Source organism: Arachis ipaensis, chromosome B3 (assembly GCF_059453495.1).
Source record: "Arachis ipaensis isolate K30076 ecotype BB chromosome B3, ASM5945349v1, whole genome shotgun sequence".
In the NCBI taxonomy this organism is placed as follows: domain Eukaryota; kingdom Viridiplantae; phylum Streptophyta; class Magnoliopsida; order Fabales; family Fabaceae; genus Arachis; species Arachis ipaensis.
Window position 1 is genome coordinate 57,732,170 of NC_142438.1, and position 16,855 is coordinate 57,749,024.

At 39.0% G+C, this 16,855-nt stretch overlaps 1 non-coding gene across 1 annotated transcript; it reads right to left on the reverse strand.

Annotated features, from left to right (window-relative positions):
- Nucleotides 1-348: 348 nt before the first annotated feature.
- LOC148570749 (small nucleolar RNA R71) lies at nucleotides 349-455 on the reverse strand. Its single transcript, XR_015908898.1, has one exon. It is a non-coding gene; the product is annotated as a small nucleolar RNA R71 (small nucleolar RNA).
- Nucleotides 456-16,855: the final 16,400 nt, after the last annotated feature.

Sequence of the window (16,855 nt, forward strand, 5' to 3'; positions counted from 1 at the left end):
ATCAACCCAAACCCAGGAAACTGTAGGAGTAGTATCCAAAGGCCAACCATACATGCCAACAACTTTGAACTAAAGCCACAGCTCATCACCCTTGTTCAGAACAATTGTTCATTCGGAGGAGGCATCCAAGAAGACCCCAATCAACATCTAACCACCTTCTTGAGGATATGCGATACTGTGAAGTCCAATGGTGTTCATCCTGACACCTATAGACTACTTCTGTTTCCCTTCTCACTCAAGGACAAGGCATCCAAATGGCTAGAGTCCTTCCCAAAGGAGAGTTTAGCAACCTGGGAAGATGTGGTGAACAAATTCCTGGCAAGATTTTATCCTCCTCAACGGATCAACAGGTTGAGAGCTGAGGTACAAACATTCAGGCAGCAAGATGGTGAGACTCTATACGAAGCATGGGAGAGGTTCAAGGACCTGACAAGAAGGTGCCCACCAGATATGTTCAATGAATGGGTGCAGCTACACATTTTCTATGAAGGTCTTTCTTATGAATTAAAGAAGGCAGTAGACCACTCATCAGGGGATCTCTGAACAAGAAGAAGACCATTGAAGAAGCCATAGATGTCATTGAGACTGTAGCAGAGAAAGACTATTTCTATGCTTCTGAAAGAGGCAATACTAGAGGAGTGATGGAGCTAAACAATGTGGATGCACTGCTGGCCCAAAACAAACTTATCACCAAGCAGCTGGCTGACCTCACCAAGAAGATGGAGAGAAACCAAGTAGCAGCACTCACCACCTCATCAGCAACCCAAGAGGGAGTGAATGCAGAGGCAGAGGATGAGCAAGAACAAGCCAACTACATTGGAAACTCACCCAGGCAGAACCATGACCCATACTCCAAGACCTACAACCCTGGATGGAGGAATCACCCAAACTTTGGATGGGGAAATCAACAAGATCAAAGCCAAGATCAGAGACGTCACAACCCCAACAACCATGCATCTCACCAACATTCCACACAGAGATCATATCAACACCACCCTAACAACACCTCTCCACATCCATACCAAAACCAAAATAACCCAACTCACCCATCCACTCTCAACTCACCATCATCTGAAGATAGACTCTCTAGAATCGAGACTCTACTTGAAGGCATAAGCAAAGAGATTCAAGATAACAAGGTGTTCAAAGAGGAGGTGCAAGCGAATATCAAGAACCAGGGAGACACCATCAAGAGGCTGGAATTTCAAGTGGGATACTTATCTGAGAAGATTCCCAAACCTACTGATGGGTTCCCAAGTGACACAGAGAAAAATCCAAGATTTGAAGCAAAGAAAGTCAGATGGGAAGATTGCAAGATGGTGACTATAAGTGATAAGGAGACTGAGGAAGAGCTAAACAACCCATCAGAACAACCTAAAGACACTTCAGCAGGAAAGCAGGGGGAGAATCATCAAGAAACCACAATTACACAGAAAGAGTTAACATAGAAGGAGCTGCTGAGACTCTATGCACCCTTTCCCCAATTACTAAATGGCTGTGTGGAGAAGAGAATATACTCAAGGTTCCTTGACATATTTGCATCTCTCCATGTAAACATACCATTTATCAAGGCCCTCCAACAAATGCCCTCATACATCAAGTATATGAAGGAGCTGCTGACCAGAAAAAGCTCACTTAAGGGAGGACAAACCATAGTGATGAACAAGGAGTGCAGTGCTCTCATTCAACCAGAGTTGCCTAAAAAAAGGAAGGACCCAGGGAGTTTTTACATCTCCTGTTCCATAGGAGAAACAATGTTTGATAAAGGACTCTGTGATCTGGGAGCAAGCATCAACTTAATGCCTTTATCCCTTATAAAGAGGCTGCAGATCAATGAGATAATGCCCACAGATGTAATCATCAGGTTGGCTGACAAAACTCAAAAACAAGCAGTGGGAGTAGTTGAAAATGTGCTGGTGAAGGTTGGAAAATACTTCCTGCCCACAGACTTTGTCATCTTAGACATGAAAGAGAGTCACCTCCATCCAATCATATTGGAAAGACCATTCCTAGCTACAGCCCGAGCACTTATAGATGTGGAGCGAAGGGAGCTAATTTTGAGGATCCATGACGAATAACTCACCTTCAATATTTTCAACCTTTCACAAGAAACAGATCAAGAGAACAAAGAACCAAGCAAAGATCACAGTAAGATACTGAAGGAAGAAGCAAGCACTGAAGCACAATCAGCACATCTGGGAATCTCCTTAGTTGAGGAATAAGGCAATCAGTAGCTGTCACAGGTCAAAGAAAATCAGGAGGAACCTAAACCACCAGAGCTATATGAGACCAGCAACAAAACCTATTTGGAAGAGGAGGTCACAAAGAGTAAGGCAACATCAAAAAGAACAAAGAAGAAGGTACCAAGGAGGTGGAGGAACAAGAAAATCCCTACAGAGGACTTTTCTCCAGGGGATAAAGTGATCTCAGCCTACTTCCCAGATATTCCACCTCATCTCCCCACTATCCCATCTCAGTTACCTAAGGTCTTCACCATCAATAGAGTTCTTTCCTTAGAACATGTGGAGATCCTTGATAAAGCCAATGGATATAGGTCTACTGCAAGAGGGGAAGATCTGAAGCATTACCAACCACCATGACAAAGGCAAAACGTCAAGCTAGTGATGCTAAAGAAGCGCTTCAAGGGAGGCAACCCATGTTTTACATGTTTTTAAAAGTAGTTAATAATGCAAGGTTCAGGGATTTCAAATCAACTTGACATGGACTTGAATGAATCCTTGTGTGCAACATATAGTGAAGAACAAGTTTGGTGTTCAAGGCAAACTAAGAGAACATCAATGTAACCCACATCATGTCACTCTTGGGAGCCTTGAACAAATCTTTTATACCACATGGCACCAAACTAAGTTTGGTGTTGCCAATGTTGCATACATGGATATTCAGTTAATCAGTTGGTTGGCATTCATGAATACTACTTAGTTAGTTACAAACAAAAACTAAAAAAAAAAAAAAGTGGTAGTTGTTCCCATTTTTATTCTGCCGCCACTATCCACACAATTAATAATTATATTTTTTTTGTGTAGGAAAATTGATGGACAATAGAAAGGAAGATTCGGCCACTTCATGAAGGGAGAGTACACACGTGTCTCAAAGGGAAATGCATTGGGAAATGTGCCATGCAACATTGAAAGAATGAGACCCTTGAAGACCGAACCAATCTTCCTCATAAAGATGATGATCCTTGTGCTCATCCCCTACAGAACCCCATCCGTTCATCATAAACCAACCCCATCAATCCACACACCACTTCCCTATATAAGTGGTTCGCACTAAGTACACCCTTAACATTCCAATTTCACTCCCCACACTTCTCAGTCTCGAAACCAAACACTCTTCCCCTTCATTGCACCAAATCTTAACCCAACCGAATTCCCTCGCCTATCCATACCTTCCACCACCTTCATACACCAACTCTTACTTATGGCATCATCAAGCTCCAAGAGGCAAAAGAGGAAAGAACCAGTGGAGAGCGTCCCTTTCGATGAAAGGAGATTCAAAACTGCGTTCCATGAATAGGAATTTGAGCGGATAAAGCTCAAAAAGATACTGCCTGAGTTAACATTCCAAATCAACGAGGATGAATGCCCACAGATTCGAGAGAAAATTGAACAAAGAGGGTGGCAAAGGCTTACGAACCCAGAGGGGAAGATCAATGCAAACCTCATCAAAAAGTTCTATGCAAATGTGGTTAGAGAAGACAAAACCAAGGCCCCAACCTTCAAAAGTTACGTAAGAGGAAGAGAGGTGGATTTCAGCCTAAATGCTATAACAAGAACTCTTCAGCTGAAATCACCACATTTTGATGAGCTTAGTTATCATGCAAGGATAAGTAAGAGCCCTGACAATGATGAACTCGAAGAAATAGTGACTGACATATGTGTCATAGGAGCTGACTGGGAAAGGTACGCGGATAAGAGACCCCGGTTCATTAAGAGGGGAGATCTTAGCCCGGAAGCCAAGGGATGGTTTGAACTCGTGAGGAGGTCTATCCTCCCAGCTGCAAATAATTCAGAGGTCAATATTAATTGAGCGACTATGGTACATTGCCTAGTACAGGGTGGAGAAATCAATGTGCATGAACTCATAGCTAAGGGGATTCAAGAGTTAGCTGAGAAGGTTGATTTGGGTGCCAGGCTTTGGTACCCCAGCAGCATTCTCAGATTGTGTACAAAGACCAAGGTAGTCTTCGAGGATAGCAATCCAGACTGGGTGAACCCTGGGAGGCTAGTTACACTTCAGCGTCTGATCTATACTACGCCCGCCCAACAACAAATAAGACCTCAAATAGGAAAGCGAAAACCAAAAGAAGGAGCCCACCAAGAAGAATCTCATCAGGAAGAACACCAACAAGAAGAATACTATGACCCAAACAATTTTAATATGAGCCACCTTCAAGAAGCCATTGAAGATTTGGGGAGAAGACAAATGGAAGGACAAGAGCAACTACTACACCTTCAATCCCAACGGATGGATCGTCAGGAAGAACTACTTGCGAACTGGATGAGTCAACAAGGAGAATGGCAGAAACAACAAATGGAGCAACAACAGGAACACTACTCCCAGCTCACTCAAGCCATCAACCAAGTAAATGAAAGGCAAGAGCGTCAAGATAAGCGCTTGCAAGAACTCAACCAGCGGCAGCTAGCTCAGATGAAAGCATTTAACGAGTTCAGTGTACTTAATGAAGGACGGCAACTACATAGGGAGGAGTTCAACATAAACACTCAAGCCAAGTTGAACTACATGTCTAGTCATATGCATAATCTACACTATGCCATCCCTACATATGATGAGGTCCAAAAAGATTTTGTAGAACAAGAAGAAAGGAAGGTGAAACAGCAGAAGGAAACACTGAAAAAGAAGATGAAAGATGCTGGTTTTTGGAAGAAGTTGATTGGAAAAGGCAAGGGAAGTGGGAGTACAAGCACTCAAGAAAAACACCAAGAAGACAAGCAAGAGGAAGAGCATGGGCAACCCCATGAATAAAAGGTGGTGGAGTTCCCTCTTTGATCCATATTTTTCAAGCTTTAAATAAGGAAAATCATGTATGAAATAGAACATGTTCCATGGTAGTTAGGATTTTGAATTATGCCTTTAAGTTTTTCATTACTTAGGTCTATGCTTGCTAGTCTTCATGTCACTGCATTCGTACCTTGCTTACTTGTATGCTTGTCTCCTTTTTAATAAAAAGAGAATGTGTGTAATCAAAGACCAGAGGGGAATTCATATTGTGGAGTAAGTTCCTAATTTTGTGGTGTGGTCATAGATTAGCTAAGTTGGTTCACCAACAAGGTGGGAAGACAACTATCTGTCCGGAATCATATGCTTGAGGCACACCCCATGAGACTAGCCAAATAACAAGATCCCAATAAAAGAAAAGGGAAAGAAAAATGAAAGTTAAGAATAAAAGAAAAAGAGTAAGAAATAAGGCTAGGAACCAAGGGTTTGAATCTTGAGGGAAGTGTCTGTGGTGTTCCTGTGTAAGGGATCTACTTGGATGAATAAGCTCTTAGGGGTGCCTTATCACTTGGGATTAACTAACTCGAGATTATCAGCTGAAAGTCCACTATCAAGAGTAACCCTTGCTACAGAACACTTAGTAACCCAAAGAGGTGCTGGACACCAAGGTCTCAAGAAAGAAAATAAACAAACCATGTGCCTGTGGAGTGTATGTATGGGGGAAAGAGACTTGAGGGAGTAAGTCCTTAGGGGTGTCTTAACACCTAGCACCTTGAACCAACTGGTTCGGTAGTGCTGGCTGAAACCTTATCTTAAAGAGTCGCCCCCTTACAAAGCATCTAGTCTAAGAACTCAAATAAGCCCTGAAATGACAAAAAGGATCAGAGAATAAGAGTCTCATAGGGTGCAGTCAAGTGAGCATTCCAGGACATGATAAAGGTCTGAAAGCCAGTGAAGGAATGAACCTAAGTTGTTATGCATGAAACCACCATAAAACCAAAGACATAACTTCCACAATAATGACTCACTTCTCTTGGCATTTCATTCATCATTCTCTTGTTCTAGTACTTGCTTAGGGACAAGCAAGCTTTAAGTTTGGTGTTGTGATGCCAGGGCATTTTGGCCAGTTTCACTGACCTTTTCTTTACTATTTTAGGGTAGTTTCATGCATTTTCTTAGGAAATAAGCAAATTTTGGGTGGAATTTCACTTACATCTTAATTTAAGCATACATTGTGCACTTTACATGATTTCATGGGAATTTTGCATGAATTAGATGACAAATTGGATGATGCATGTCTCATGATGTGGATTAGAACTTTGATGCACTTTATTGCTTGATTTCAGGACAAAGGAAGCAAGAAAGAACCACGTTAGCAGCCAAGTTAGTCAAACTAACGTGACCACTAACGTGGAATGGGAGCTATCTTGCAATATTAATGAGAAAAGTAATCACCAATAACGTCCTCGAAGCCATCATAACCCACATTAAGAGTCACGTTAACTAAGTTAACGTGAACTCTAACGTGGAAGAAAGAAAGTGGAGCCAACGTTAGTGACACTCACCTTTGTCACTAACGTTGGACCAAGCTCATAAGTGGCCACGTTAACTTAGTTAACGTGGACTCTAACGTTGGGAAGCAAAAGAGAAGCCAACATTAGTGACACTCACCTTTTTCACTAACGTTGGCCAAGCCACAATAAGCCACGTTAGTTGCCACGTTAACTTAGTTAACGTGGAAGCTAACGTGGAGAAAGCAAGTGATCGCCCACGTTAGTGACACTTACCTTTGTCACTAACGTTGGGATGTACCACCACAAGCCACTATGAGCAACGTTAGCTCCAACGTTAACTTAGTTAATGCGGAAGCTAATGTGGATAAGGGAGATGATGAGCCAACGTTAGTGACACTTACCTTTGTCACTAACGTTGGAGATGGCTATTAACACCACGTTAGAAGCCACGTTAACCTAGTTAACGTGGACTCTAACGTGGGAAGTAGGGGCATCTTGGAACGTTAGTGACAAAGGTAAGTGTCACTAACGTTCTCGAAAGATTGGCAAGCCTACGTTAAGAGCCACGTTAACTAAGCTAACGTGGACTCTAACGTAGGGGGAAGGGAGGACTCTCAACGTTATTGGAAAAGGTGAGTCCCAATAACGTGTGCGAAGGACCAAGAGGCAACGTTAGTGGTCACGTTGGTGCCACTAACGTTGAAGTTAACGTGGATCATCCCTGGGTTAGGAACGTTAGCGAAAAAGGTGATTGTCACTAACGTTCTCGAACCCACACTCTCACTTAACGTTAACGCCACTAACGTCCTGAGCTAAACACCCTGCCTACTTCACACTTTCTCTCTGCAAGTAAAGCTAAGCCCACTGAAGAGGATAATTGCTTCAAACTCAATATCCAAAGGCCCATATCCAAGACTTGAAGAACCAACTAGAAGATCAGAAGAGTAGTATATATAGGGGTAGTTTTGAATTAGAAAGTAGCTTTGGAGAGTGAGGAATTTTGAGAACTATTCTCTGTAATATTTTACTTTCTCTGCACTTCTAGTTTACTTTTCATAATGTATTTTCCATCTTTGTTTATGATTTCCAGAGCTATGAACAACTAAACCCCTTTCATTGGGTTAGGGAGCTCTATTGTAATTTGATGGATCAATATTAGTTTTCATTATTCTTCTTCTATCTTTTCTCTTGATTTTACTAGAAAGCTTTCAATCTTCATCCAATTGGGTAGTTATCTTGGAAAAGAAGCTATTCATACTTGGATCTCTTCTGAACCTTGGAAGAGGAATGAAGAGATCATGCTAGAAATGCTTTCTCATGTTGGACCAAATTGGGGTTGGATGGATATGGTGACTATAATTCTACCAACACTTGATTTGGGAATGCATGTGGTATAATCAGTGACCATACTTCATCTCTTCTCATGAGCAATTAACCAAGGAATTGGCTATTGATCAAGAATTGAGAGATTGAATTACAAGAAATTGTAATTCGATCACTTAAGATTGCCAAGGAGATCAATGAACGCATTGATTGAGGAGGAAATGAAAATGAATTTGATCCGGAGAATGCAACATCTCCTAAGCCCAATGAATTCCCCATTTCTGATCTTACCCATTCTCTTTAATTTCTGCAATTTACTTTTATGAGCATCTTCCCCATTCCCATTTAAGATTATGCAATTTACTTTTGCCATTTACATTCAGCTCTTTATTTCCAGCAATTTACATTTTCTGCTATTTACTTTCCCGCCATTTAATTTTCTGCAAATCTCAAATCAAATTCTGCTTCGCTCAACTAGAACATTCCTCTAATTAAAGTTGCTTGACCAATCAATCCTAGTGGGATTCGACCTCACTCTATTGTGAGTCTTTACTTGACAACAATTTGGTATATTTGCCGAAGGAAAATTGTTGAGAGACAAGTTTCCGTGCTATCAGTATGCCCATGCTAAGTTCTTCTTTAAGGCCTTGTTTGTTTATGATCATGGTACTTTATTGCTTTGAACTTACAAAACTCAAGATGGTAGTCATAATGTCACAGCAACATGTTACAATTTAGAAATCAAACTATGCTTATTCACAACACACAGGCATACAGAGAAGATAAAGATAATCATGCAATTTAAAATATTGGAAACAAATAAGAGAAAAAATTAATTTACCACGTTGTAGTTCATCTTCACTGTTGTTGTCCTTTTCCTCCCATTCTTCCCCTTCCCATACCAACTTAGAGTGTTTGCTTATCCTCAAGCAACAATTGGTACAATGGTGATGGGGTTTATGATAGATTATGAGTGTCTTACACAATAAAATGTTAGTAGTACATGTGTTTAAGCAAGCAAAATGAAAAATAACAGTGAAGGCACATGAAACATAGACATTATGATTGCAAAAATAAGAGGGTGTGCATGATACATTGCATAAAGAATAAGTGGCACACCAAACTTAGTGTGACACTTTCACTTGGAATTGATGCAAGTATCCAGTATAGATTGTAAACAAATTTTGTTGCATAGCAACACCAAACTTAGAATGCAATCACATGTCAATTTATTTGAAATAAAACTAAGCAAATAAAACTGTTATGTGTTAAATACAATCACCAAGCGAAGAATCTATCATGAATGAGGATTTCTTGGTGAGGTCTTAACAAAAATGGTTTCAGGAGCAAAATAAAAGAAAGCATTAAAAACAACGAAATGACTAAAAACAAAGAGAATAATAAAGTGTCAAAACAAAAGAAAGATAACACTGTAAAGGCATTATGATTATGCAGACAAGTGGTGTTGCTGGATTTATTGCATAGAAAATTAAGTGGCACACCAAACTTAGAAACTTAGTGTGACACTTTCAATTTAGAATTGATGCAATCATCCATAAAGATTGAAAACAGATTGTTGCAAGGCAACGCCAAACTTAGAATGTAATCATATGCCAATTTATTGAAATTAAACAAAGAAAAGAGATAAAATAAACAAAGCAGATAAATAAAATGTTACCTAAGGTTGGGTTGCCTCCCAACAAGTGCTCTTTTAGTGTCATTAGCTTGACATGTTGTTCTCAACTTTTTTCCTCTTCTTCCAGTTTGTTAAGAGGAATGACCTCAAGCGGAGAGAAGAACCAGTCAGTGTCCCCTTTTTTGGTCTCCTCTCAGCAAGCTTCCTTTGGTAAATGGCTTGATTGAGCTTGCTTGCTGGTGGTTCAGGGGTTGGATTGCTTGTAGTTGACCTTTTCTTATTCATGGATATGATCAATTGTGGCTTGGTCACAATCCTCTTCTCGGTGTTGTTGTTGGTTGCCTTCACTTCTCGGATATCAAGACTTGGGTGTTGTGTAATTTTTGGAGTGTTCTCTTCATCAAGAGCTTCTTGATTTGATAGTTCCATGAGCCCTTCCCCTATGCAACTTTCTGCCTCACTTGAGTATGGATTTCCTTGCTTGTCTTCCTCACATTCTTCTTCATGATCTTCCATTAAATCCTTTGGGGGTGAGTTTTCAAGTTCCTCTGTCACCTCAAGTAGCTTTTGTAGATATCGAATCTCAGGTTCAAATACATCCACAACCTCATTCTTCAATGAAATTTCACTTGACACAGGGACCTCTTTTTTTTGTCCTTCCACTTACTCACCCACAAATTGGTCTTCATCCTCGATGTTTGATAGTTCTAAGTTTCTCCTTATTTGCTCTAAGTGGCCATCCATCTTCTTGAAGAGGATTCTTGTTTTTTCCAGGATTGTTCTTGTCTTTCTAATAATTCTTCGGATTTTTGAAGGAGATCCTCTGCTAGCTCAAGAGATCAAGGTTGAGAGCAATTTTGTGGACATGGATGTCTTGTGGCGAAGTTGTTTTGAGGGGTATGGAGTGAATTTTGTGAATTGTGGAATGAATTTTGTGGTTGGTGAAAATGAGTTGTATGGATCTTGGAGGAAACTTTGTGTTGAGGCATAATCAAGTGATGAAGAATTTTCAAATGAGAAACTGGGAGGTGAGGGTGGAAAATTTTGCATAAATGAATTAAAGGTCTGCTCAAGTGATGATGGCTCTTGATAAGTGGAATATGAACTGTCAAATGCTCTCTGGTTTTGATCCTCCCACCCACAACTTGAATAATTGTTGAATTCCTTATAGTATGGGTCATTTTGTGGTTTTGGGGAGTAATCTTGCTTGAAAGTATTGAAAGCATAATCGAGTGATGATGTCTCTTGATGAATAGAATATGTATCATTGAAATTCCCTTCCCGGCCATAATTTAAGTAAGTATCATAACAATATGGGTTACTTTGTGGCTCTGGGAGGTAGCTCATTTCACTTAATTGTTCATACTATTTCATTCCTTGTTGATACTCCCATCAACCATTAGCATAATGACATGAATTATTTTGTGGTGTTGAGTAGTATCCCATGGAATTTTCTTCCTCATCTTGTGGCTCTGAAGCATATCTCCATTGATTGGGTTGCTCAGAATATATGATTTCTTGGTAATATTCCCATCCACCATTAGGATAATGACTTGAATCATATTGTGATGGAGGGTAATATCCCATGAAATTTGTTTGATCAAAGGATGAGTTGAACTCCATTTGAATTTTTTAAAACACAATCACCAATGAAAATCGAAATTCATGTCACAGATGAGAATTTCTTAGTGAGGCAATAACCCAAACACCTTGGTATCAGCCTGAAATAGAAAATTAAAAGAACAAAAACAAAGAAAATGCTTAATCTAGACTTATCACCCACTTAATCATTGTCGATCTATATCAATCCCCAGCAACGGCGCCAAAAACTTCAAGAGGGAAAATCAATTCCACACAAACTCCCCGACAAATCTACCAGGTCGCATCAAGTAGTAAAACTCACAGAAGTGAGGTCGATCCCACAGGGATTGATGATCAAGCAACTTTAGTGAGGTGATTAGTCTAGTTAAGCTAACAGTGATGAATTGAATGAAATTATAGTAGAAAAATATAAATTGCAAGGAATTTAAAGTGCAGAATGTAATTAGCAGAAACTTAAATGGCAAGAAAAGTAAATTGTATCAAATGTAAAGGGAATTGGATGCAGGGAAATTAAAGGAGCTGTAAATCAGAACTCAGGACGATTGCAGAAGATCAAAATTACATGAAAGTAAATTGGCAGAGAGACAAAGATGCAGGGAATTTAAATTGCATAGAAATTAAACTCTGCTCAAGCAAACTCAAATATAAAATTACAGAAGAGAAATTGCAGCAGAGAAGTGTATGAAATGGAAATTTCATAAAACTGAATTGAATTCAATAATGAAATGTAAAAAAATGCAAAAAGGTAGAAGAGCTTTCTATTCTACTCCTACTCCTACTCCTACTGCTGCCTACTACTAATGCAGCCTATTGTCTGAGCTCTTTTTTTATGAAATGAAACTGATGCCTTTATATAGGATTTACAAAATGGACATGAAATTGTAAACAAATTACAAATAAATGAAATTCCTATTCTAAATGTGTCTTGGGCCTTTGAGTGATGTCAATGGGCTCTGTTTGCTTTGAATTTTCAATGGGCTTTGAATCATATTAATTGAGCCAGAGTTGCACTTCCAGGAGAGCGTAGTGCTCATGAAGTGAGTGGAACGCTTTTACACAGACACATACGCGTCCTTTACGCATGCACGTGCTTTTACGTTTTGCCCATCCACGCGTACGCGTCATGCATGCGTTTGCGTGGTTCTTCATAGATGCTTCATCGACACGTGCGCGTCGTGTACGCGTGCCCGTCGGTTGTAGATCTTCAATTCCAAATTCAAATTGGCACAAAAATGCTCACTTAGTTAACTTAGCATTCTCTTGGCAATTGAGCGCTGACCACATCCACGCATACGCGTGATGTACGCCCACGCATCCCTGCTGATTTTTTTCCATCGCAAGCGCTCTCTAAAGGAAGAGCGTAGCGCTCTTTAAAGGGAGAGCGTAGCGCTCTCTTGTGGAGCGTTCTTGAAGAAACGCAGCGTTCCTTGCTTTATATTTTTACGCTAAGCTTCCTTTTGGTTTAATTAATGACCCCATGCTAGCAAATTAAATGCCTCATTGCATGCATAAATATTATTAATGCCTTGCATTATATTAATGCATGCTTCCTGAATTGATGGCATTAATAATGTAACATGCACGCTTTCATTGGCTTTATTACATTAATTAGTAATGCCAATGCATTGCTTAATAAAAGTATGATTCATTCATTGCCCATTTGGCATTAATAATAAAAGTTTCATGCATGCATGCTTTAATTATTAATTCATGATAATGCATGCATAAGGCATTAATGCATCACGTTACTAATGCCAAGGCTTCATGGGTCATGGGCCACGCTTTTAAAAGCGTGGCCTAAGTTCCAAAAGCATGCTCAGACTTCAAAGTGTAGCAAAAAATTGTTCTTTTATTCTTTTTGAGCTTAATTTGTGCTTTTTTCTTCTTTTTCCACTTATTTCCTACAAAGTTTGTAAAATCAAAAGATCAAAGTAATATACTATTTAAGCACTAAAATACTCAATATTTAAGCATTAATCATCAATTTCTTGTATGAAAAAGCATAGAAAACATGCACAAGATGACATGTCACCAGTCCGTATGTTTATATATATATATATATATATATGTTTTCAATGAAAAAGTGTTTTTACAAGGATATGTGGTTTTAAGTTTTAAACAGGCTCATATTTTAGTATTAAATATATTTAAAGTTGTTGTAATATCCAAGCTGTCAGAGTCATGTGCATAAGAGTAAAACTGGAAAGATGATCAAATTATTTAAGAAGAACTCCAGATAGAGTTTCAATGCAGGTTCTAAAGAAAAGTTTAGATCGAGTCGCAAAGATTCGGTGGCACATTCCCTCTCGCATGAAGCTTCCTGCCGTTCTCTTTCTTCTTCTCTGGCATAACTGGCACTTCCCACTGAGAAATAGTTGGTCAGACAATTCCCTCTTCTTGTACTCCACTCAAATCAATCCTAAGTTCTACCAATTATAATGGTGTCTTCGCTTGTGGTACAATCAAAACTGACACGGCTTTCGGCACTAAGTCTATCGCAAACTCACTTTCTCTCTGAGATAGGTATTCTGGTACACCTTCGATAGTTACTTCAAAACTTTCTTGTGTAACAACCCAATTTATGGTACGTCATAATCATACTAGAAACTGAGTGCTACCAACTTGTCTTCCTAATTATTATCTATTATTTATTATATGAGCATGATTCGTTATTAAAAGTATAGTTATTTTGCGAGGTACTTTTTTTTTAAAATGTTTGGATTAATAAACAGAATCATTTATAATCAATTCACAAATGATAACAAATAAAACAGTTATAAATAACCACACATAAGTATATCACAAGCAGTTCACAACATTCGGTGATTCAGCCTTTATTAGAGTATAGACTTTTAGTTAAAATACCCCTAGATATAGCTAGGTAATAACTATATACATATATATACATACAACATCCCAGCCCCTGACCTGTTCAAGAAGTCCCTAAGCTGGTGCCCAGGCTAGCCTAGGCTCTATACTCACCTAGTCCCTCTAAACTACTATAGCGAGGGAAAGTATGTTCTAAGTCTTCAAAACTCAAGTCAAGTGGAATGTCATCAAAGGTGGAAGATAGTCTACTACTCCTCTGCACGATCATACATTGTCATATGAGGTCTCACTGGTACTTCATCACGTAGGCACATAACAGGAGTTTCGTACACATGATTTAGGATAATGTTCGCATACGAACGAGGTGCAAACGTTGGCTGGTCTCACAGTATATACATATAAATAGAAAACGAATCTCACTTTAGACTGAGAAGACTAATGATAAACCACTATTTTATGGTTTATCTTGTGCTAATTTGAGTGGCTTTTATCAACTCTTTACTCACTTATTCATATAAATTGCATGGTTTTACATTTTCCTTCCTAATTTTGTTCTATAATTGGAAACTTGCTTCCCAAGCCTTTAAATTACCAAAAATTAATTCCTATTTATACCATTTGATATCGTGATATGTGTGTTAAGTGATTTTAGAGATTACAGGGGAAGAATGGCTCAGAGGATGGAAAGGAAGCATTCAAAAGTGGAAGGAATACAAGAAGTTGAAGGAACTGCTAAGTTGTCCAGTCTGACCTCTTCGCACTCAAACGGTCATACCTTGAGCTACAAGGGTCCAAATGAGACGGTTTCAGTTGCGTCGGAAAGCTAACATCCGGGGCTTCGAAATGATATATAATTTTCCATTGTTTCTTTGAAGAAAAGTGATGCACACGCGTGAATCCACGCGCACGTGTGGTTCTGCAGAAAACCAGTGACCTGTACGTATTTGAATTCACCCCCAGTGATTTTTGGGTTGTTTCTGACCCAGTTTTTGGCCCAGAAAACACAGATTAGAGGCTATAAAGTGGGGAAATCCATTCATTCATAGATACAACTTTCATAATTCACAATTTTAGGTTTTAGATGTAGTTTCTAGAGAGAGAGGCTCTCTCCTCTCTCTTAGGATTTAGGATTTAGGATTTCTCTTAATTTTAGGATTTCTTCTTCTCAATTCCAGGTTCAATGTTCCTTTAATTTGATTTCTCTTCTAATTTAATTTGTTTCTTCTTAATTTTATTATTTATTTAATTGTTTTCAATTTTATTTCTATTATCATGTCTCTTTTCTATTCCAAACTCCCAACAACGAAGATGGTATGCATGTTGATAGAGTAGACTCCCAACTTGACTTGGGGGTTGATTAAAAGGAGACACTTAAGTTGGAATGCTTAAGTGATTAGTTAAATTGGAAGTTGTTGGCTAATTCTCTATTTACTAATGCTAGACCTTCCCAAGGGAGAGGACTAGGATTTGCGAATAAGAATTAGCTCAATCACTTGACTTTCCTTTATTTAGTAAGGGTTAACTAAGTGAAAACAACAACTTTTTGATACTACACTTGAGAAAATCCAATAAGGATAGAACTTCCAATTAATCTTCCCCCGGTCAAGGCTTTTTATTTAATTATATAAATCTCTTTTAATTTATATTGCCTTAATTCACAATCCTTTAATTTTCTGTTATTCAACTCTTAAAATTTCTCAGAAAATTTATAACTAATAATAACTACACCTCCCTGCAATTCCTTGAGAGACGACCTGAGGTTTAAATACTTCGGTTATTACTTTTTAGGGGTTTTGTTATTTGTGACAACCAAACTTTTGTACGAAAGGATTCTTTGCTGGTTTAGAAACTATACTTGCAACGTGATTATTCTTATAAAATTTCTTTACTAGCAGAAATCCGATCGTCAAAATGGCGCCGTTGCCGGGGAATTACAAACGTGTGCCTTATTATTGGTTATTATAAATATTTACTTTTTCGTTTCTTTGTTAGTGTTTCTAGTTTTAGGAGTTTATTTTCATTAATTTCTATTAGTTTTTATTTCTTTTGCTACTATGAATTCTCACCCCTCTGGTTTCAAGTTTGTTTCCAATGTTGTTGTAAGGAATGGAAGCTATAATGAGAACATGCATCAAGGTTGGAAGAATCAAAGATGGGAGGAGCCACAAGGATTTGATCAACCCTCTTGGCAATAACCCCCTCCAATGTGCTGTAACCAACAACCATTCTATGATGCCTACTAAGATAATAGTTATGGTGGACCCTTTCATGACAACCAACCTCCACCCAATTACTATGGTCAAGAGCCATTCTGAGGTGTGTACCAAGATGATAGATATGGTGGATCCCCTTGTAGTTACCAACAAGCCCCACCCTATGCTTATGAACCACCTCCACAACATACCTTTGAACCACCACACTCACAAGCCCCCTACTACCAAACACCCTCACATGATCCTAACCTTTATCCACCATATCAACCACCCCAATTCCAACCCAATTACTCCCAAGGACCACCACCTCCATATACACCATGTCCATATCCATCAATCCAAGAACACTATGATCCTACTTATGATAGCCAAGTGGAACAAGAGTCAATGGATCATCTCAAGGAAACAGCGGATCAATTTCAAGCAACCCTTCGTCAATTAGACCGAGCGGTAAGCTGAATAGCACCCGAAACTTTCATGGCTAAAGAATCTCAACCTGAGAACAATGAATTGAAGGGTGCTGTGCAACAAGTGGAAAAGATGGAGAGTGATGAACCACTACATCCTTATTATGATGAACCAACCTCTTATTATGAACATTTTCTCCCAAGTAAAGAGCCTTCATCTCCACCTCAATCTTCAATGCATGACACTATTGGAGTTTTCCTTCAAGGACAAAAAAAGATGCAAAGGGAGGTACTAGAATTCACGGCTGCCTTGACCGAGGTAGTAAACCGATTAGCTTCCCAATATTTGAA